Below are 21,859 nucleotides of genomic sequence, written 5' to 3'. Positions count from 1 at the left end.
GCTATGACACACACAAACATCTTGGAGGAAGCCAAAGACTATGGAATGACTGCATATCCCATCCTGTCATTTGTTCTTTGAATTAATTTATTGATTTTGTATACCGCTGTCCCCTCCCCTTTTGTCATGGGAACTGTCCTGAATCTGTAATCTCTGTCCCAAAATAAAAGTTGTTGAATTTTAAGAATTGGAAGAGTCTGTAGTGGACATAAAAAAATCATTGGCAGTGGTCTTCAATCTAGACTGGACAGCTCACTCTGCCATTCTAGAGCAGCGAGGCTGTGCCTGGAAGACAGTGAAGACTGAACTGGTCAGCCTCTCTGAGACTTCATCCATACTTGTGCTGAGAGGATCTCACTGCACCTCTATAGCAATGCAAAAACCACAGGTGCCAAGGTTCTGTCTGGCTGCTAAGTGCTGATGGGGACCAGTTCAGAGGCTAAGGGGACACTTCAGCTTCTTCCAAAGGTGACTGACTGCCCTGAGCACCTGCTGGGAGGATGGAGATTCCAAGATGTGAAGGAAAGCTTAGACCTTGTGTTTCCTGGGATCTTGGGGGTCAAAAGAAATGAACTGGAAAGACAATACAATTCTACTCTATTCCTGTGACATGATTTCCTAGGAGACCAGAACTTGATTAATCATGGGACTATTAGGGAGTAACAATTCAGAAAACAACCTTCTAGAGAAGGTAAAGTTGGGAGAAGCCTGGAGAAGCATGAATAGAAATGTGTGCAGTGAGGTCTAGGGAACACTTCTTTTCACCTCCTTTCCTAGAATCCCTTGGATGTAGTGGGGGGCTGACCCCACCTTGTACCTTCTGTTGAGAGTGGGTTCCAGGCACTAATGCTACAGCCCACCCAAGGTGAACTCCTAAAGAGAAGAAGGGTTTGTCCAGAGGCTGAGGTACTGAGGCCATCTTGGAGCTTGGAGTGTGCACAGGCTGTGGAAGTGAATGGAGACAGTTCCTGTTGGAGGTGCCTGGACACCTACTGTGGTCTTTACTGTGGTTCCTGCAGGGGGCTGACGGCCAATGTTTCTCTGCAGACAGACAGCACTAGGGAAACTCACTGCTTAGGTGTGCAGGCAGGGCAGGGGGCTGTCCTGGACTCACTCTGTAGAGCAGGCTGGCTTCAAGTGCAGGATCCTCTGGCTGCCACAGAAGATGGCAAGACAGGGAATCCAGGGACATTCAGGCTCTGAGCGAGAGCAGAAGATGCTGACAAAATGTTACTGTGCAGGGAAAAGAAGTCGTGATGAAGGGAGTGTGGGTAGACAGGTTTGTTTTGATGTGGGAGTCTTTCTAAAGGAGGAGGGACACCTCAGCCTCCTTCCTCCCCACCATATTGAAGATGGTCTAGGGCTTTCCAATCAGTGCTTGGCCTGAGAGAGTGGCTCTCCTGAAGTTCGTTGGCTGGAAAACCATGTTTAAAATGTGCATTCATTGGTGTTGTGGGAGGGTCACAGGTCCCCCTGGTGTTTCAGATGGTTATGACCAGCCATGCAGGTGTTGGGAATTGAACCTAAGTACTGGCAAGTAGCAGGCATTAATAACCACTGAGCCCTCTCTCCAGGCGTCTGAGTGAGTCTGTTCCCACTCAGTTTCTGAGGGTTTGGAGAAGTGGATGAGGGTTTAGAGAAGTCATGGTAGAGTTTGGGGATTCAGCTCAGTGGTAGAGCACTTGCGTAGCAAGCGTAAGGCCCTGAATTTGGTCCCCAGCTCCGGAAAAAAAAGAAAAAAGAAAAAAAGAAAAGAAAAGAAAAAAGAAGAGAAGTCATGGTGTCACAGGTGAGCCTACACTGTAGCGCTCTAAGCTCTGGTTGATCCACTCAACAACCAGTGTTGTTCTTGGCGATCATCTCATGCTACCGGCATCTCCAAAAGGCTGGGGTCCTCACAATGAAGTAGGCATCACCCATATCCTTTCAAAGGCTTTCGTCATGGTGCCAAGCCTCAGTTCCTTTGTATGAACTCTTCTGTCCTGGACCATCAACTACAACTGAAACTGCACCTGCATCAACGGCCTTCCATGCTCTCTCACAATTCCAAGCCTCAGGTGCTCTTCATGACTGCTTTGTGCCTTCAAAACCAGTACCACCTGGGTGACCCTCACACATTAGCAAGTACAGCTGCAGCATGTGGTACAACCTTGGCTATCCCTGAACACAACAACTTTGAGCTCACTGGAAATACTTCCCCTCACCTCAGCGACAATGGTCTCTTCTTAATCACAGCTCATTGCTCAGCTCCAGTTAAACAACATCAGTCGTCCCTGTCATCCATTCTGTTTCTATCTGGGAAGCCAGAGCCGCATGGAAGAACCAGCTGAGTTCTGCTGAGCGCCATCAAGACCATGACACGCTCCCCCATTCCATTCCCAGCGTTCTGTTTCCCATGTCCCTCTCTGCCTAAGCTTTGATTTCCTGGACCTTGCTCTGCAGGCTGTCCTGGAACTAATAGATCTGCAGGGCTCAGTCTCCTGTAACCCTGGCTTTCCTGGATCTAACATACGTTATCATAGTAATTTTGAACTCAGCAGAGCTGTGCCTACTTAGTGATGGGATAAAGGTGTGTCACCACGCCCTGCTCTAAACTCTGTTTAAGCACAGAACAACAGAGGCAATTCCAGAGTGTTCTGCTCCTTCTAACTCACCAAGTTGGTAAATCAAACTTTGCTAACCTCCCAATTCCTCCATTCTCAAATTCCAGCAGGGCCAGCTCCTCTCTACTTCCCTTCCCTGAGCTCTGGCTAGGCTCTAAGTACTCATCCAGCCCAATTCCAGTGTGTTAACTCTGCATTTATCTAAGCTCCTAGGCCTCTTGCCAGGATGCAGGACTCCTGGGTCCTGGGCACACTCACTCTGATCTTTGGCCTGCTTTCCAGTCTGCAAGGAGTAAGCGGCAATGAGGTAAGCAAAAGTTTTTGACTTTGGAGGACTCCATTAGGCAGAGGCTTTCCCTGGAGCCCAATGTCTCAGCCTTACCATGTCTGGAATTCCCTTAACCACTGGCAATCCATAACTTGTTTTCTGTTCTGTTCTGGGAAAAAGGAGGGAGGGAACTCTGATGGAGGCCCTTCAGAAATCTGTGCCTGTAATCATGGCAGGATTGTGTTGTTACCTGAGTATTTTTCCCAAGTAGAGCCGTGAATAGAATGTTTGACCCCCGTTTTAGTCTTGATATGTCTTATTAAAGTCTGAGTCAGATTGAGGAACCTGACTTGGTTGTCTGGGTGAGGAGAATTTCCTTCCCTGTTGCTTTAAGGCTAGTGACCTTGGGGTGTAGTTCATTGCCCCTATTAGGCACCTATCTGAGTGTGTCGGAGGGAAGTGGAGGCTACTGGAATGATCTTTACCGAAGCCAAAGCTGCCTTCCTTGTCTTCATTGGATGGCACAGGGTCTACTTCTAGCTGTCCTAGAACCTGTGGAGTTCTCAGATTGGAGGCATACCCCACCACACATGGCGATGGTTTGAGGTGAAGTAGCAATGCCTTGATACCTGGAGGAATAGAGTCTGATTAAGACTTTATGTAGTACTGCTATGGTCAGCATGGGATTCTGTATGGAGACCGTGGGTGTCTCAAAATACTGAAGAATACAGGTCAGGGGTTTCCCACGGGGACCTGAGGATGGATAGGACATTAGTATGTTTAGTGAACTTCCAGAGTTGTCTCTACTGATGACAGTGACTGGTGGGTGTATGGGAAGTGAGGGGCTTAGGTTGTCCCTGGGGGAGGGGAGCTGTGGAGCTAAGAATCCACTAAAGGTGGCTTCCTAGACCAAGTTCCAATGATGTGTGTGGAATCCAAGGGTAGTGGGGCATATCTTTAATTCAGAGGTCTTTGGCAGAGATCTGTAGATCTCTATATTCCTGGGCGAGCCAGGGTAACACGGTGATCCCCTTGCCTGTCTCACTAAGAAACAGGTGAAGGAGCTTCCTTGGTTCTTCGAGCCTTTAATCCCAGCTAGTGAGGGAGCAGAGATAGGCTGCTGTTGTTGCCCTGGACACGGTAGTTGCAGGGACTGAGATTCTGAGACCCAATGTCTGGAACAGTCTCTGAGCAGAGAGTAGCCCCAGTTCTTTCTGAGGCAGATATTCCTTTACGGTATTAGGCCTAGCCTTGGCTATGTATCTTGAAGTCCTGCCTTCATTTGAGTTCTGAACTGATGGACATCAACTCCTGGTTTACCCACATCTACTTGATTCATTGCACCGCTGGACAAGCATTCAGCACCTGAGACCCAACTCCCAGGCTGTGAACTCTGACCTCTGTCTTTTTCCTTCCGCAGACTGTATACAAATGTGAAGACTTTTAAGTATGGGACATTGTCGATGACATCAGTAGGCAGTGGGAACTGGTGTGTGCTCAGATTCTGTCCTGGATATGAGGAGAGATATGTAATTCATATCACTTTTAATGAAACCACAGCCCTTGTCACCTTGCCAAGCTTGAGAACTGCTGGTCTGTAACTCCTGCTAATTCCCAACCTTCCATAGGTGGGAGGGGGGAGACGAAAATGATCTGTGTGGCACTCCTGCCTCTCCTGTAAGATCCTCAGCAGATCACTCTGCCTGAGGAAAAAGGGCCCCTTACTGCCATGGAGAACTCTGACCTCAGGTCTCAGGTCCACACACCAAATCCTGCCGGTGAACCCAGGATAGATCTGTACTCCATCCCACTGAGGGAGGCTTGCACTTGAGGTCCTAGGTGTCTAGGTAATCAGGGAACCTTTGGTTTGAGGCACCGATTTCATCAGTATCTCTCCATTCTTGTTTTTCTTCACTAGATACTGCCCCAAAGGATTCAGATGCTGTGACAATGAATGGGGTCAGGAACGCAAGATCTGGGATCCTGATACTGAATGCTTTAAGTAAGCCCAGGGCTTCATTCACTGAGGGCTGGATCCATTAGAATCAGGGTGGGTTGGAGAATAGAGGAGGTCCAGCAAGGGCACATGGCTTAGGAACTTATGACAATACCATCCCCCACCTCCCTAGCATTGCACTGATCATCTTTTGGATCATCTTCGCCCTCCTGTGCATCTGTGGCCTTGTGATGTGCAAGTGCAAAGGACTACAGCATGACCTCAGACCAGCAGATCAGACTCCTCCAGATGCACCCTCCAAAGATCCTCTAGAGAGCATTTGGGTCACTTCCTTGGTTCCCTTACCAACCATTCGTAATTTGGGTCTTTCTGTCCCAATACCTAATGTGTTTCATAGCCGGCTGTCCAACCTGCTTAAATAATGGGGAGTATAGCCTGGGAAGGGCTCTGCCCACCATATTTGTCCTTTTCTTACCGATATATTAAGAAAAACAAATGTGCCCGTTCTCCTGCAGGTTGTTCTGAATTCAACTGGGACTGAAACATGTCCTCCCTACAGCCTCAGGCCTGAGGGCCCTACTGGGCAATTGAGAGGGACTCGCTATGGAACCCTTTGACCACCTCACACACAAACCTCTTGGAGGAAGCTAAAGACCATGGAATGACTGCATATTCCATCCTGTCTATTGGGACTATTAGGGAGTAACAATTCAGAAAACAACCTTCGAGAGAAGGTAAAGTTGGGAGAAGCCTGGAGAAGCATGAATAGAAATGTGTGGAGTGAGGTCTAGGGAACACTTCTTTTCACCTCCTTTTCTAGAATCCCTTGGATGTAGTGGGGGGCTGACCCCACCTTGTACCTTCTGTTGAGCTTGGGTTCCAGGCATTAGCTACAGCCCACCCACGGTGAACTCCTAAAGAGAAGAAGGGTTTGTCCAGAGGCTGAGGTACTGAGGCCATCTTGGAGCTTGGAGTGGGCTGTGGAAGGGAATGGAGACAGTTCCTGTTGGAGGTGCCTGGACACCTACTGTGGTCTTTACTGTGGTTCCTGCAGGGGGCTGAAGGCCAATGTTTCTCTGCAGACAGACAGCACTAGGGAAACTCACTGCTTAGGTGTGCAGGCAGGGCAGGGGGCTGTCCTGGACTCATTCTGTAGAGCAGGCTGGCTTCAAGTGCGGTATCCTCTGGCTGCCACAGAAAATGGCAAGACAGGGAATCCAGGGAAATTCAGGTTCTGAGCGAGAGCAGTAGATGGTGACAAAATGTTACTGTGCAGGGAAAAGAAGTCGTGATGGAGGGAGTGTGGGCAGACAGGTTTGTTTTGATGTGGGAGTCTTTCTAAAGGAGGAGGGACACCTCAGCCTCTTTCCTGCCCACCATACTGAAGATGGTCTAGGGCTTTCCAATCAGTACTTGGCCTGAGAGAGTGGCTCTCCTGAAGTTCACTGGCTGGAAAATCATGTTTAAAATGTGCATTCATTGGTGTTGTAGGAGGGTCACAGATCCCCCCTGGTGTTTCAGATGGTTATGTCCTGCCATGTGGGTGTTGGGAATTGAACCTAAGTACTGGCAAGTAGCAGGCATTAATAACCACTGAGACCTCTCTCCAGGCCTCTGAGTGAGTCTGTTCCACTCAGTTTCTACTGTGGCTGAGGGTTTAGGGAAGTCATGGTGTCACAGGTGAGCCTACACTGTAGCGCTCTAAGCTGTTTGATCCAATCAACAACCACTGCTGTTTTTTGTGATCATCTCATGCTACTGGCATCTCCTATGTGCTGGAGTCCTCACATTGAAGTAGGTGTCACCAATATCCTCTCTTCATGGTGCCAAGCCTCAGTTCCTTTGCATGATCATGACCATGACCCGCTCGCCCATTGTATTCCCAGCGTTCTGTTTCCCATGTCCCTCTCTGCCTAAGCTTTGATTTCCTGTAACTTGCTCTGTAGACTGTCCTAGAACTCATAGATCTGCTGCGCTCAGTCTCCTGTAATGCTTATATTAAAGGTGTGTGTTATTATCCCTCGGATTAAGCCTTTCTTCACCAAGAGACTGCTTTGTCCCATGATGGCTTGAACTCATGTTCTGGGCATTTTCTCCTGGGATAAAAGGTGTGTACCACCATGCCTACATCTGCATTTTGCTGGGTAGGATTACCTGAGGGTCAAGAGTCAATTCAAGTGAATAATCTTTATCACAGAATTCAGCTCCACAGCACTTCCTGGTGCTCATTTAGTACTTGAAGTGTACCTTTTTTTTTTTTTTCCTTTTTCAGCTTGCTAAGCTCATTGAAAAAGGTCTTCAGGAGAAATAACCAAAGAACAAAGACTTTGCTGAGACTTCCTATGTCAAAGAAATTTATCTGAGTCTCTTCTGAGCCTTAGGTAGGCTCTGAGGTCAAGGGCCAAAAGTCGCCATATTCTTCTAAACCAAAACAGTACATAAACAGTATCTAAGACACATGTTGAAATACTTCACTGAAACCTCATGACCCAAGTCTCAACAATTCACATCACTCTCAGTACAAAATTCTTCCATATTAATACTAGGATGGCCCATTGATCCCCATTTAAAACAGTCCAGTGCTTTGGATATTTAAAGCTCTAAAATCCATATTCATCCAGACAAAGGCATGTTCAGGTCTAAAACATCAGTACCCCACTTCTGGTACCTACTTCCCTGTTAGTAGGGTTTTACCTCAGCGAACAGACACCATGACCAAGGCACCTCTATAAAGACATTTCACTTGGGCTGGGTAGCAGGTTCAGATGTCCAGTTCATATCATGAAGGCAGGAATATGGCAGCCCCCAGGCAGGCATACTGCAAGAGGAATGGAGGACTTCTTCATCTTCATCTGAAGTAAGCTGAATAGTAGCTTCAAGCCCCATAGGATGAGGGTCTCCAAGCCAACTGTCAAAGCGACACTCCTACACCAATATCGACACAGTTTGCAATAGTGCCAATCTGGGCCCAGCACATGCCAACCATCGCACAAGAAAAACTTTCTGTTATCTAAATACAACTTTAATCTCCTCCCGTCTCTTCAGACAACAATAAATGGAGGTTGGACGGATGCCAGACACTCACAGGAAATAAGCACCTGCTCCATTCTGCCCATCAGGGACACGGGTACTAGACACTTCCCTTCATTTCTCCAGCCCACCCACCCCAACACTCTTGTCAACTACACAGGGTGTCTGGCCTTCTCCTCTTTCATCAGTCATAATTCCAGGGCGGGCTCCCAGTCTGGCAGGGTGGCAGGCAGCAGGGGATGAAAGACCAGAGACGTCTCTCTCAGGACACAGAGAGACACAGTGGGGCCTGGGCAGAGGCCAGAGGGCCAGAAATCCAAGTTAGCACCAATTTCTCTTAAGAGGGCAGAAGTGTGAATGTTGTTGGGAAATATCAGCATTGTCCCAAGGAGGTTCCAGCAAGAGGCATACCCACCTCCCCCCTTTTGTGTCCCTAGCCTCAGTCTCCAGAGATTTAAAATAGAGAAGGGATTCTCAGGGAACAGATCCCAATTGCACTTGGCCTGACTCTGGAAGGTTCTGATTTTGAGCATTAAAGGAAACAAGGGATAATGAGAATTAGAGGCAGATAATGGGAGAGAGACCACAGGACAATTCCTTGCAAGAGAATGAAGTAGTTGCAGGGTCCCTGAGACAGAGTTGGTGATGGAAACAGCAGGAAACAGAGGGGCCCATTAGATGCCTTTGGAAGTGGCACCCATTAGGACACTAAAGTTGGAAAACAAAGACTGGGAGAGAAGTTGAGTCTTGGAGAATCTCTCAGCATGACGGGTAATAAAGGGACCAGAAATAAGGGGAGGCTTCCTAGAAGATACCTGTATCCCACAGCCAAGTTACAGAGGACAGGGAATAGGGGATGTGAGATGCACATAGCATTAACAGCAGAGCCTCCAAGGGTCACCTTTCTGTGTCACCAGACCAGACAGCAACTCAGTCACTGAGTCCTTATACCCCTTCCTCTAGCTCAGATGCCACACACATGTCTGTCTTCAACTCTTGTCAGTCACCCTACATCCACCACTCTGCCTGATCTCTTGTAAGGTCTCAGAGCCTCTCAAGCCATAACCTAAATGCCTGGGCCCACCTAGTCGCAGGCTTATGCTGTTACCTGGTGGCCATATTCTGACTCCATGATTCTGTACATGAATCCCACCTGGCCTGCTCATCGCCGTGAGGGACACCAACTTTTTGGGCACAATGGACAAAGTGCTTAGCCACGATTTTTTCTTCAGACAGAAAGGAAAGATACCAACATATCCCCACAAATTACAAAACGGAGGGAACACTAATAACCCAGTGTTGTGGGGAACGCTGTGCCAAAGTGTTTCTTCTCCAACTCAGGGTCTTTTCCTCCTCTCTTGGTCAAAGCACAAAGGAATGGCACCTTTTATGTGACACATACCCCATTATCCTTCTCCTGCACTGACTTGCCTTTCCACAGTCTCTGCCTCCTTCCCATCATATGCCTCCCTGTCTCTGGGCAAGGACATCACTGTTCAGTGTTGAGAGGATCTCTCCTGTTTTATGTATTGATTTTGATTTCTTGAGACAGGGTTTCTCTGTGTAGCCTTGGTTATCCTCCAACTCCCTCTTGAGACCAGGCTAGCATTGAGCTCAAAGATCTGCCTACTTTGGCCTCACACATTCTGGTACTAAAGCTGTGTTTCACCACCCCTTGGATTGAATTTTAAAATTTCATTTAAAGGGTATTTTATATGGGATAGATGTGGCACATGTGTTTAATCCCCATCCTGTACACCTACGTGGTGTGTATCTTCAGTTGGAGGCCCTCCTGGCCTACAGAGCGAGTTCTAGGACAAAGAGAGCTACACATAGAAACACTGAATTGAAAAAGTAAAAGAATAATAAGAATTATTTAAATTATAATTTTTCATTCATGCACACCCTCACTAGCTCTCTCCCTCTTCACCGTTTTGTTTTAAAGATTTATTTATTTTGTATATATAACTACGCTGTTAACTGTCTTCAGTCACACCAGACGAGGGCATCTGATCCCATTTCACATAGTTGTGATCCACCACCTGCTTGCCACGATGTCTACTCAGGACCTCTGGAGGAGCACTGAGTGCTCTTAACCACTGAGCCATCTCTCCAGCCCTCTCCCTCTTCATCTTTTGTTCTCTCTCTTCCTATCTCCATCCCTGTCTCTGTCTCTGTTCCTCCCTCCCTCCCTCCCTCCCTCCCTCCCTCCCTCCGTGTCTCTCTCTCTCTCTCTCTCTCTCTCTCTCTCTCTCTCTGTGTGTGTGTCTGTGTGTGTGTCTGTGTCTGTGTGTGTGTCTGTGTGTGTGTCTGTGTCTGTGTCTGTGTCTGTGTCTGTGTGTTTGCAGTCAAGTGCATGGCCTTGACTTTCTCATTTCACTAGAAGGGTCCCAAAGATCGAATTAAGTTACTTTTTTTTTTCTCCACACCACCCCCTCGAATTCAGTTTTAAAAAGTAGATGGGTGGGCACATGCCTTTAATCAGTATATAGAGGGAGCAGAGGCATGAGGATCTCTATTCATTGGAGGATTAACTGGGCAATGTAGTCAGTTTCAGAAAATCCAGAGCTATTTAGAGATACCCTGTCTCTAAAAGCAAAATAAAACAAAATTTAGATTATTAGGATTGTATTTCAGCACATTTCCCCACTGAATCCCATGGCTGTCCATAAAAGGTCTGCTTTGGTTTGTTTAAGGTTTATTTATGTCATTTCAATTTCTATGAGTATTTATTGCCCTGATGTGTGTGGATCATATGTATGCCTGATGCCCTCAGAAGTCAGAATATGGTATGACCTAAAAGTAGACTTTCTGATGATTGTGAGCCATCTTCTATGTAGATGCTGGACAGAGAATCCAGATCCAAGGACAGCTGCTCCTAACCCCTGAGTCACCTCCCCAGACAGTTTCCCCTCCTGATACCCAATGGGTTTCTGGCTGTCCTGGAACCCCCTCCGTAGACCAGGCTAGCCCCAGAGATCCATCTCTTTCTATGTCCTGAGTGCTGGGGAGTTAAAGACTTGGGCTAATACCACTGGGCTTCTGAAATTTAACCCTGGCTGTCCCGGATCCAACACATTGTATCATAGTAGTTTTGAACTCACAGAACTTTGCCTGCATAGAGATGGGATTAAAGGTGTGTCGCCACGCCCTGCTCTAAACACTATTTAAGCACAGAACAACAGACTAAGTTCCAGAGTGTTCTGCTTCATAGAACTCACCAAGTTGGTAAATCAAATCCTGCTAACCTTCCAATTCCTCCATCCTCAAATTCCAGCAGGGCCAGCTCCTCTCTCCTTCCCTTCGCTGAGCTCTGGCTAGGCTCTAAGCCCTGATCCGGCCCAACTCCAGTGTGTTAACTCTGCCCTTATCTAAGCTCATAGGCCCTCTTGCCAGGATGCAGGAATCGTGGGTCCTGGGCACACTCACTCTGATCTTTGGCCTGATATCCAGTCTGCAAGGAGTAAGCGGAAATGAGGTAAGCAAAACTCTTTGACTTTGGAGGACTCCCTGAGGCAGAAGCTTTCCTTGGAGCCCAGTCTCAGCCTTACCATGTCAGGAATTCCCTTAACCACGGGCAATCGTTAACTTTTTTCTGTTCTGTTCTGGGAAAAAGGAGGGAGGGACCTCTGAGGGAGGCCCTTGGGAAACCTGGGGCTGTAGTCATGGCAGGACTGTGTTGTTAACTGAGCATTTTTACCAAGTAGAGCCCTGAATAGAATGTTTGACCCCCGTTTTAGTCTTGATATGTCTTATTAAAGTCTGAGTCAGATTGAGGAAACTGACTTGCTTGTCTGGGTGAGGAGAATTTCCTTCCCTGTTGCCTTAAGGCTGGTGACCTTGGGGTGTAGTTCATTGCCTCTATTAGGCACCTATCTGAGTGGGTAGGAGGGAAGTGGAGGCTACTGGAATGATCTTTACCGAAGCCAAAGCTGCCTTCCTAGTCTTCATTGGTTGGCACAGGGTCTACTTCTAGCTGTCCTAGAACCTGTGGAGTTCTCAGATGGAGGCATGCTCCATCACACATGGCGATGGTTTGAGGTGAAGGAGCCAGAGAGGGCAATGCTTTGATACCTGGAGGAAGAGAGTCTGATTAAGACTTTATGCAGTACTGCTATGGTCAGCATGGGATTCTGTATGGAGACCGTGGGTGCCTCAAAACACTGAAGAATACAGGGCTGGGGTTTCCCACGGGGTCCTGAGGATGGATAAGACATGAGTATGTTTAGTGAACCCCAGAGTTGTCTCTACTGATGACAGTGACTGGTGGGTGTATGGGAAGTGAGGGGCTGAGGTTGTCCCTGGAGGAGGGGGGCTGTGGAGCTAAGGATCCACTAAAGGTGGCTTCCTAGACCAAGCTCCAATGATGTGTGTGGAATCCAAGTGTAGTGGGGCATATCTTTAATTCATAGGTCTTTGGCAAAGATCTGTAGATCTCCATATTGCAGGCTAGCCAGAGTAACACGGTGACCACCGTGCCTGTCTCAATAAAAAAAGGGTGAAGGAGCTTCTTTGGTTCTTCAAGCCTTTAATCCCAGCTAGTGAGGGAGCAGAGATAGGCTCCAGTTGCTGCCTCTGGACATGGTAGTTGGAGGAACTGAGATTCTGAGACACACTGTCTGTAACAGTGTCTGAGCAGAGAGGAGCCCCAGTTCTTTCTGAGGCAGATATTCCTTTACGGTATTAGGCGTCACCTGGGCTGTGTATCTTGAAGTCCTGCCTTCATTTGAGTTCTGTACTGATGGACATCAACTCCTGGTTTACCCACATCTACCTGATTCATTGCCCCGCTGGACAAGCATTCTAGCACCTGAGACCTAACTCCCAGGCTGTGACCTCTGACCTCTGTCTTTTTCCTTCCACAGACTCTACAGAACTGTGAAGACTTGTAAGTATGGGACGTTGTGGATGATGTCAGTAAGGCAGTGGGGACTGGTGTGTGCTCAGATTCTGCCCTGGATATGAGGACAGATATGTAATTCATATCACTTTTAATGAAACCACAGCCCCTGTCACCTTGCCAATGCTTGAGAACTGCTGGTCTGTAACTCCTACTAATTCCAAACCCTCCATGGTTCAGAGGGGGGAGACAAAAATGATCCCTGTGGCACTCCTGCCTCCCCTGTAAGATCCTCAGCAGATCACTCTACCTGAGAAAAAAGGGCCCCTTACTGCCATGGACAACTCTGACCTCAGGTCTCAGGTCCACACACCAATTCCTGCCGGTGAACACTGGATAGATCTGTACCCCGCACTCACTGAGGGAGGCTTGCACTTGAGGTCCTAGGTGTCTGGGGAAGTAGGGACCCTTTCATTTGAGGCATGGATTTCATCGGTATCTCCCCATTCCTGTTTGTCCTGACTAGACACTGCCCCAAAGGATTCATATGCTATGAAAATGAATGCTGTCAGGAAAGCAAGAACTGGGATCCTGATACTGAACACTTCACGTAAGCCAAGGGCTTCATTCACTGAGGGCTGGATCCACTAGAATCAGGGTGGGTTGGGGAATGGAGGAGGTCCAGCAAGAGCACATGGCTTAGGCACTTATGACAATACCATCCCCTACCTCCCTAGCATTGCACTGATCGTCTTTTGGGTCATCTTTGCCCTCCTGTGCATCTGTGGCCTTGTGATGTCCAAATGCCAAGGACTACAGCATGACCTCAGACCAGCGGACCATCATACTCCTCAAAATCCACCCTCCAAAGCTCCTCTAGAGAGCATTTGGGTCACCTCCGTGGATCCCCTACCAACCATTCGTAAGTTGGGTCTTTCTGCCCCAATAACTAATGTGTTTCTTAGCCGGCTGCCCAACCTGCTTAAATGATGGTTTGGAGGCTGGGGGACTATAGACTGGGAAGGGCTCTTCCTACCATATTTGTCCTTTTTTTTTGTACCATGATATTAAGATAAACAAATGTGCCTCTTCTCCTGCAGGTTGTTCTGAATTCAACTGAGACTGAAACACGTCCTCCCTATAGCCTCAGGCCTGAAGGCTTACTGTCCAGATGAGAGGGACTCGCTATGCAACCCTATCACCTACCTCACACACAAACCTCTTGGAGGCAGCCAAAGACCATGGAATGACTGCATATCCCATCCTGTCTATTGTACTGTGATTGCATTGATTGTACTTTTATACCGCTATCCCTTTTTGTCATGAGAGCTAAACTAGATCTGTAATCTCTGTCACACAATAAAGGCTGTTGATTTTTTTAAGAATTGCCGGAGTCTGTGGTGGATATAAAAAAATCATTGGTCGTGGTCTTCCCATCTAGACTGGACAGCTCACTCTGCCATTCTAGAGCAGCGAGGCTGTGCCTGGAAGACATTGAAGACTGAACTGGTCAGACTCTCTGAGACTTCTTCATCCATACCTGTGCTGAGAGGATCTCACTGCACCTCTATAGCAATGCAAAAACCACAGGTGCCAAGGTTCTGTCTGGCTGCTAAGTGCTGATGGGGACCAGTTCAGAGGCTAAGGGGACACTTCAGCTTCTTCTAATGGTGACTGACTGCCCTGAGCACCTGCTGGGAGGATGGAGAATCCAAGATGTGAAGGAAAGCTTAGACCTTGTGTTTCCTGGGATCTTGGGGGCTCAAAAGAAATGAACTGGAAAGACAATACAATTCTACTCTATTCCTGTGACATGATTTCCTACCAGACCAGAACTTGATTAATCATGGGACTATTAGGGAGTAACAATTCAGAAAACAGCCTTCGAGAGAAGGTAAAGTTGGGAGAAAGCCTGGAGAAGCATGAATAGAAATGTGTGGAGTGAGGTCTAGGGAACACTTCTTTTCACCTCCTTTCCTAGAATCCCTTGGATGTAGTGGGGGGCTGACCCCACCTTGTACCTTCTGTTGAGAGTGGGTTCCAGGCATTAGCTACAGCCCACCCAAGGTGAACTCCTAAAGAGAAGAAGGGTTTGTCCAGAGGCTGAGGTACTGAGGCCATCTTGGAGCTTGGAGTGTGCACAGGCTGTGGAAGGGAATGGAGACAGTTCCTGTTGGAGGGGCCTGGACACCTACTGTGGTCTTTACTGTGGTTCCTGCAGGGGGCTGACGGCCAATGTTTCTCTGCAGACAGACAGCACTAGGGAAACTCACTGCTTAGGTGTGCGGGCAGGGCAGGGGGCTGTCCTGGACTCACTCTGTAGAGCAGGCTGGCTTCAAGTGCGGGATCCTCTGGCTGCCACAGAAGATGGCAAGACAGGGAATCCAGGGACATTCAGGCTCTGAGCGAGAGCAGTAGATGCTGACAAAATGTTACTGTTCAGGAAAAAGATGTCGTGATTGAGGGAGTGTGGGTAGACAGGTTTGTTTTGATGTGGGAGTCTTTCTAAAGGAGGAGGGACACCTCAGGCTCCTTCTCCCCAACCATATTGAAGATGTTCTAGGGCTTTCCAATCAGTGCTTGGCCTGAGAGAGTGGCTCTCCTGAAGTTCAGTGGATGGAAAATCATGTTTAAAATGTGCATTCATCGGTGTGGGAGGGTCACAGGTCCCCCTGGTGTTTCAGATGTTTATGACCTGCCATGCAGGTGTTGGGAATTGAACTTAAGTACTGACAAGTAGCAGGCATTAATAACCATTGAGCCCTCTCTCCAGGTGTCTGAGTGAGTCTGTTCCCACTCAGTTTCTACTGTGGCTGAAGGTTTAGAGAAGTCATGGTGTCACAGTTGTGCCTACACTCTAGCGCTCTAAACTCAGGTTGATCCAATCAACAACCACTGCTGTTCTTTGTGATCATCTCATGCTACTGGCATCTCCTATGTGCTGGAGTCCTCACATTGAAGTAGGTGTCACCAATATCCTCTCTTCATGGTGCCAAGCCTCAGTTCCTTTGCATGATCAAGACCATGACCCGCTCGCCCATTGTATTCCCAGCGTTCTGTTTCCCATGTCCCTCTCTGCCTAAGCTTTGATTTCCTGTAACTTGCTCTGTAGACTGTCCTAGAACTCATAGATCTGCTGGGCTCAGTCTACTGTAACACTTATATTAAAGGTATGTGTTATAATCCCTCGGATTAAGCCTTTCTTCACCTAGAGCCTGCTTTGTCCCAAGATGATCTTGAACTCATGTTCTGGGCATTTTCTCCTGGGATAAAAGGTATGTACCCTGGGGTTGGGGATTTAGCTCAGTGGTAGAGCACTTGCCTATCAAGCGAAAGGCCCTGGGTTAGGTCCCCAGCTCCGGAAAAACCAAAACCAAAACCAAACAAACAACAACAACAAAAAAAGGTGTGTACCACCATGCCTACATCTGCATTTTGCTGGGTAGGATTACCTCAAGTTCAACAGTCAATTCAAGTGAATAATCTTTATCACAGACTTCACCTCCATAGCACTTCCTGGTGCTCATTTAGTACTTGAAGTGTACCTTTTTTTTATTTTATTTTTTCTTTTTCAGCTTGCTAAGCTCATTGAAAAAGCTCTTCAGGAGAAATAACCAAAGAACAAAGACTTTGCTGAGACTTCCTATGTCAAAGAAATTTATCTGAGTCTCTTCTGAGCCTTAGGTAGGCTCTGAGGTCAATGGCCAAAAGTAGCCATATTCTACTAAACCAAAACAGTACATAAACAGTATCTAGGACACATGTTGAAATACTTCACTGAAACCTCATGACCCAAGTCTCAAAAAATCACATCACTCTCAGTACAAAATTCTTCCATATTAATTGTAGGATGCCCATTGATCCCCATTTAAAACAGTCCAGTGCTTTGGATATTTAAAGCTCTAAAACCCATATTCATCCAGACAAAGGCATGTTCAGGTCTAAAACATCAGTACCCCACTTCTGGTACCTACTTCCCTGTTAGTAGGGTTTTACCTCAGCGAACAGACACCATGACCAAGGCAACTCTATAAAGACATTTCACTGGGGCTCGGTAAAGGGTTAAGATGTCCAGTTCCTATCATGAAGGCAGGAATATGGCAGCCCCCAGGCAGGCATACTGCAAGAGGAATGGAGGACTTCTTCATCTTCATCTGAAGTAAGCTGAATAGTAGCTTCAAGCCAGATAGGATGAGGGTCTCCAAGCCAACTGTCACAGTAACACTCCTATTCCTATATCGACACAGTTTGCAATACTGCCAATCTGGGCCAAGCACATGCCAACCATCACACAAGAAAAACTTTCTGTTATCTAAATACAACTTTAATCTCCTCCCGTCTCTTCAGACAACAATAAATGGAGGTTGGATGGATGCCAGACACTCACAGGAAATAAGCACCTGCTCCATTCTGCCCATCAGGGACACGGGTACTAGACACTTCCCTTCATTTCTCCAGCCCACCCACCCCAACACTCTTGTCAACTACACAGGGTGTCTGGCCTTCTCCTCTTTCATCAGTCATAATTCCAGGGCGGGCTCCCAGTCTGGCATGGTGGCAGGCAGCAGGGGATGAAAGACCACAGACGTCTACCTCAGGACACAGACAGACACAGTGGGCCCTGGGCAGAGGCCAAGGGACAGAAATCCAAGTTAGCACCAATTTCTCTTAAGAGGGCAGAAGTGTGAATGTTGTTGGGAAATATCAGCACTATCCCAAGGGGGTTCCAGTAAGAGGCATACCTACCTCCCCCCTTTTGTGTCCCTAGCCTCAGTCTCCAGAGATTTAAAACAGAGAGGGTATTCTCTGGGAACAGATCCCAATGTACTTGGCCTGACTCTGGAAGGTTCTGATTTGAGCATTCTAGGAAACTAGGGATAATGAGCATCAGAGGCAGATAATGGGAGAGAGACAACAGGACAATTCCTTGCAGGAGAATGAAGTAGTTGCAGTGTCCCTGAGACACAGTTGGTGATGGAAACAGCAGGACAAAAGAGGGGCCCAAATAGATGCCTTTGGAAGTGGCACCCATTAGGACACTAAAGTTGGAAAACAAAGACTGGGAGAGAAGTTGAGGCTTGGAGAATCTCTCAGTATGACGGGTAATAAAGGGACCGGAAATAAGGGGAGGCTTCCTAGAAGTTACCTGTATCCCACTGCCAAGTTACAGAGGACAGGGAACAGGGGATGTGAGATGCACATGGCATTAACAGCAGAGCCTCCAAGGGTCACCTTTCTGTGTCACCAGACCAGACAGCAACTCAGTCACTGAGTCCTTATACCCCTTCCTCTAGCTCAGATGCCACACACATGTCTGTCTTCAACTCTTGTCAGTCACCCTACATCCACCACTCTGCCTGATATCTTGTAAGGTCTCAGAGCCTCTCAAGCCATAACCTAAATGCCTGGGCCCACCTAGTCGCAGGCTTATGCTGTTACCTGGTGGACATATTCTGACTCCATGATTCTGTACATGAATCCCACCTGGCCTGCTCATCACCGTGAGGGACACCAACTTTTTGGGCACAATGGACAAAGTGCTTAGCCACGATTTTTTCTTCAGACAGAAAGGAGAGATACCAACATCTCCCCACAAATTACAAAACAGAGGGAACACTAATAACCCAGTGCTGTGGGGAACGCTGGGCCAAAGTGTTTCTTTCCCAACTCAGGGTCTTTTCCTCCCCTCTTGGTCAAAGCACAAAGGAATGGCACATTTTATGTGACACATACCCCATTATCCTTCTCCTGCAGTGACTTGCCTTTCAACAGTCTCTGCCTCCTTCCCATCATATCCCTCCCTGTCTCTGGGCAAGGACATCACCATTCAGTGTTGAGAGGATCTCTCCTGTTTTATGTATTGATTTTGATTTCTTGAGACAGGGTTTCTCTGAGTAGCCTTGGTTATCCTCCAACTCCCTCTTGAGACCAGGCTAGCATTGAGCTCAAAGATCTGCCTACTTTGGCCTCACACATTCTGGGACTAAAGCTGTGTTTCACCAACCCTTGGATTGAATTTTAAAATTTCATTTAAAGGGTATTTTATATGGCATAGATGTGGCACATGTGTTTAATCCCCATCCTGAACACCTACGGGGTGTGTATCTTCAGTTGGAGGCCCGCCTGGCCTACAGAGCGAGTTCCAGGACAAACAGAGCTACACATAGAAACACTGAATTGAAAAAGTAAAAGAATAATAAGAATTATTTAAGTTATAATTTTTCATTCATGAACACCCTCACTAGCTCTCTCCCTCTTCATCTTTTTGTTTTAAAGATTTATTTATTTTTTATATATAACTACGCTGTTAACTGTCTTCAGTCACACCAGAAGAGGGCATCTGATCCCATTTCACATAGTTTGATCCACCACCTGGTTGCCACGATGTCGACTCTGGACCTGTGGAAGAGCACTGAGTGCTCTTAACCACTGAGCCATCTCTCCAGCCCTCTCCCTCTTCATCTTTTGTCCTCTCTCTTCCTATCTCTCCATCCCTGTCTCTCTCTCTCTGTTCCTCTCTCTCTCTCTCTCTCTCTCTCTCTCTCTCTGTGTGTGTGTGTGTGTGTGTGTGTGTGTGTGGGTATCTGTGTGTGTGTGTGCGTGTGTGTGTGTGTGTGTGTGTGTGTGTGTGTGTGTGTGTGTCTGTGTCTGTGTCTGTGTCTGTGTGTTTGCAGTCAAGTGCATGGCCTTGACTTTCTCATTTCACTAGAGGGGTCCCAAAGATCTTATTTAGTTTTTTTTTTCCTCCACAAAACCCCCTCGAATTCAGTTTTAAAAAGTAGATGGGCGGGCACATGACTTTAATCAGTATATAGAGGGGGCAGAGGCAGGGGGATCTCTATGAACTGGAGGATTAACTGGGCAATGTAGTCAGTTTCAGAAAATCCAGAGCTATTTAGAGATACCCTGTCTCGAAAAGCAAAGTAAAACAAAATTTAGATTATCAGGATTGTATTTCAGCACATTTCCCCACTGAATCCCATGGCTGTCCATAAAAGGTCTGGTTTGGTTTGTTTAAGGTTTATTTATGTCATTTTAATTTGTATGAGTATTTATTGCCCTGATGAGTGTGCATCATATGTATGCCTGATGCCCTCAGAGTTCAGAAGATGGTATGACCTAAAAGTAGACTTTCTGATGATTGTGAGCCATCTTCTATGTAGATGCTGGACACAGAATCCAGGTCCAAGGAGAGCTGCTCTAACCCCTGAGTCACCTCCCCAGACAGTTTCCCCTCCTGATATCCAAAGGGTTTCTTTCTGGAGTGTTGGCTGTCCAGGAACCCCCTCCGCGGACCAGGCTAGCCCCAGAGATCCACCTCTTTCTATGTCCTGAGTGCTGGGGAGTTAAAGACTTGTGCTAATACCATTGGGTTTCTGAAATTTAAACCTGGCTGTCCCGGATCCAACACATTGTATCATAGTAGCTTTGAACTCACAGAACTTTGCCTGCATAGAGATGGGATTAAAGGTGTGTCGCCACGCCCTGCTCTAAACACTATTTAAGCACAGAACAACAGACTAAGTACCAGAGTGTTCTGCTTCATACAACTCACCAAGTTAGTAAAGCAAATTCTGCTAACCTTCCAATTCCTCCATCCTCAAATTCCAGCAGGGCCAGCTCCTCTCTCCTTCCCTTCCCTGAGCTCTGGCTAGGCTCTAAGCCCTGATCCGGCCCAACTCCAGTGTGTTAACTCTGCCCTTATCTAAGCTCATAGGCCCTCTTGCCAGGATGCAGGAATCCTGGGTCCTGGTCACACTCACTCTGATCTTTGGCCTGATACCCAGTCTGCAAGGAGTAAGGGGCAATGAGGTAAGCAAAACTCTTTGTCTTTGGAGGACCCCCTGAGGCAGAAGCTGTCCTTGGAGCCCAGTCTCAGCCTTACCATGTCAGGAATTCCCTTAACCACAGGCAATCGTTAACTTTTTTCTGTTCTGTTCTGGGAAAAAGGAGGGAGGGACCTCTGAGGGAGGCCCTTGGGAAACCTGGGGCTGTAGTCATGGCAGGACTGTGTTGTTAACTGAGTATTTTTACCAAGTAGAGCCCTGAATAGAATGTTTGACCCCCGTTTTAGTCTTGATATGTCTTATTAAAGTCTGAGTCAGATTGAGGAAACTGACTTGCTTGTCTGGGTGAGGAGAATTTCCTTCCCTGTTGCCTTAAGGCTGGTGACCTTGGGGTGTAGTTCATTGCCTCTATTAGGCACCTATCTGAGTGGGTAGGAGGGAAGTGGAGGCTACTGGAATGATCTTTACCGAAGCCAAAGCTGCCTTCCTAGTCTTCATTGGTTGGCACAGGGTCTGCTTCTAGCTGTCCTAGAACCTGTGGAGTTCTCAGATGGAGGCATGCTCCACCACACATGGCGATGGTTTGAGGTGAAGTAGCAATGCCTTGATACCTGGAGGAAGAGAGTCTGATTAAGACTTGATGCAGTACTGCTATGGTCAGCATGGGATTCTGTATGGAGACCGTGGGTGCCTCAAAATACTGAAGAATACAGGGTAGGGGTTTCCCACGGGGACCTGAGGATGGATAAGACATGAGTATGTTTAGTGAACTCCCAGAGTTGTCTCTACTGATGACAGTGACTGGTGGGTGTATGGGAAGTGAGGGGCTGAGGTTGTCCCTGGGGGAGGGGATCGGTGGAGCTAAGGATCCACTAAAGGTGGCTTCCTAGGCCAAGCTCCAATGATGTGTGTGGAATCCAAGGGTAGTGGGGCATATCTTTAGTTCAGAGGTCTTTGGCAGAGATCCGTAGATCTCCATAGCAGGCTAGCCAGGGTAACACAGTGATCCTCTTGCCTGTGTCAATAAGAAAAGTGATGAAGGAGCTTCCTTGGTTCTTCAAGCCTTTAATCCCAGCTAGTGAGGGAGCAGAGATAGGCTCCAGTTGTTGCCCTGGACATGGTAGTTGCAGGGACTGAGATTCTGAGACCCACGGTCTGGAACAGTGTCTGAGCAGAGAGTAGCCCCAGTTCTTTCTGAGGCAGATATTCCTTTACGGTATTAGGCCTCGTCTTGGCTATGTATCTTGAAGTCCTGCCTTCATTTGAGTTCTGTACTGATGGACATCAAATCCTGGTTTACCTACATCTACCTGATTCATTGCCTGGGTGGACAAGCATTTTAGCACCTGAGACCCAAATCCCAGGCTGTGACCT

At 47.5% G+C, this 21,859-nt stretch overlaps 1 pseudogene; it reads left to right on the top strand.

Annotated features, from left to right (window-relative positions):
- The first annotated feature begins 11,255 nt into the window (after positions 1-11,255).
- Positions 11,256-13,999, top strand: LOC148003061 (transmembrane protein 92-like; annotated as a pseudogene).
- Positions 14,000-21,859: the final 7,860 nt, after the last annotated feature.

The sequence above is a fragment of the Rattus norvegicus genome, chromosome 10, assembly GCF_021556685.1.
Source record: "Rattus norvegicus strain SHRSP/BbbUtx chromosome 10, alternate assembly SHRSP_T2T, whole genome shotgun sequence".
Taxonomy (NCBI): domain Eukaryota; kingdom Metazoa; phylum Chordata; class Mammalia; order Rodentia; family Muridae; genus Rattus; species Rattus norvegicus.
Note: the sequence above shows the minus strand (reverse complement) of the source record. Positions and strands in the feature narration are given on the sequence as shown.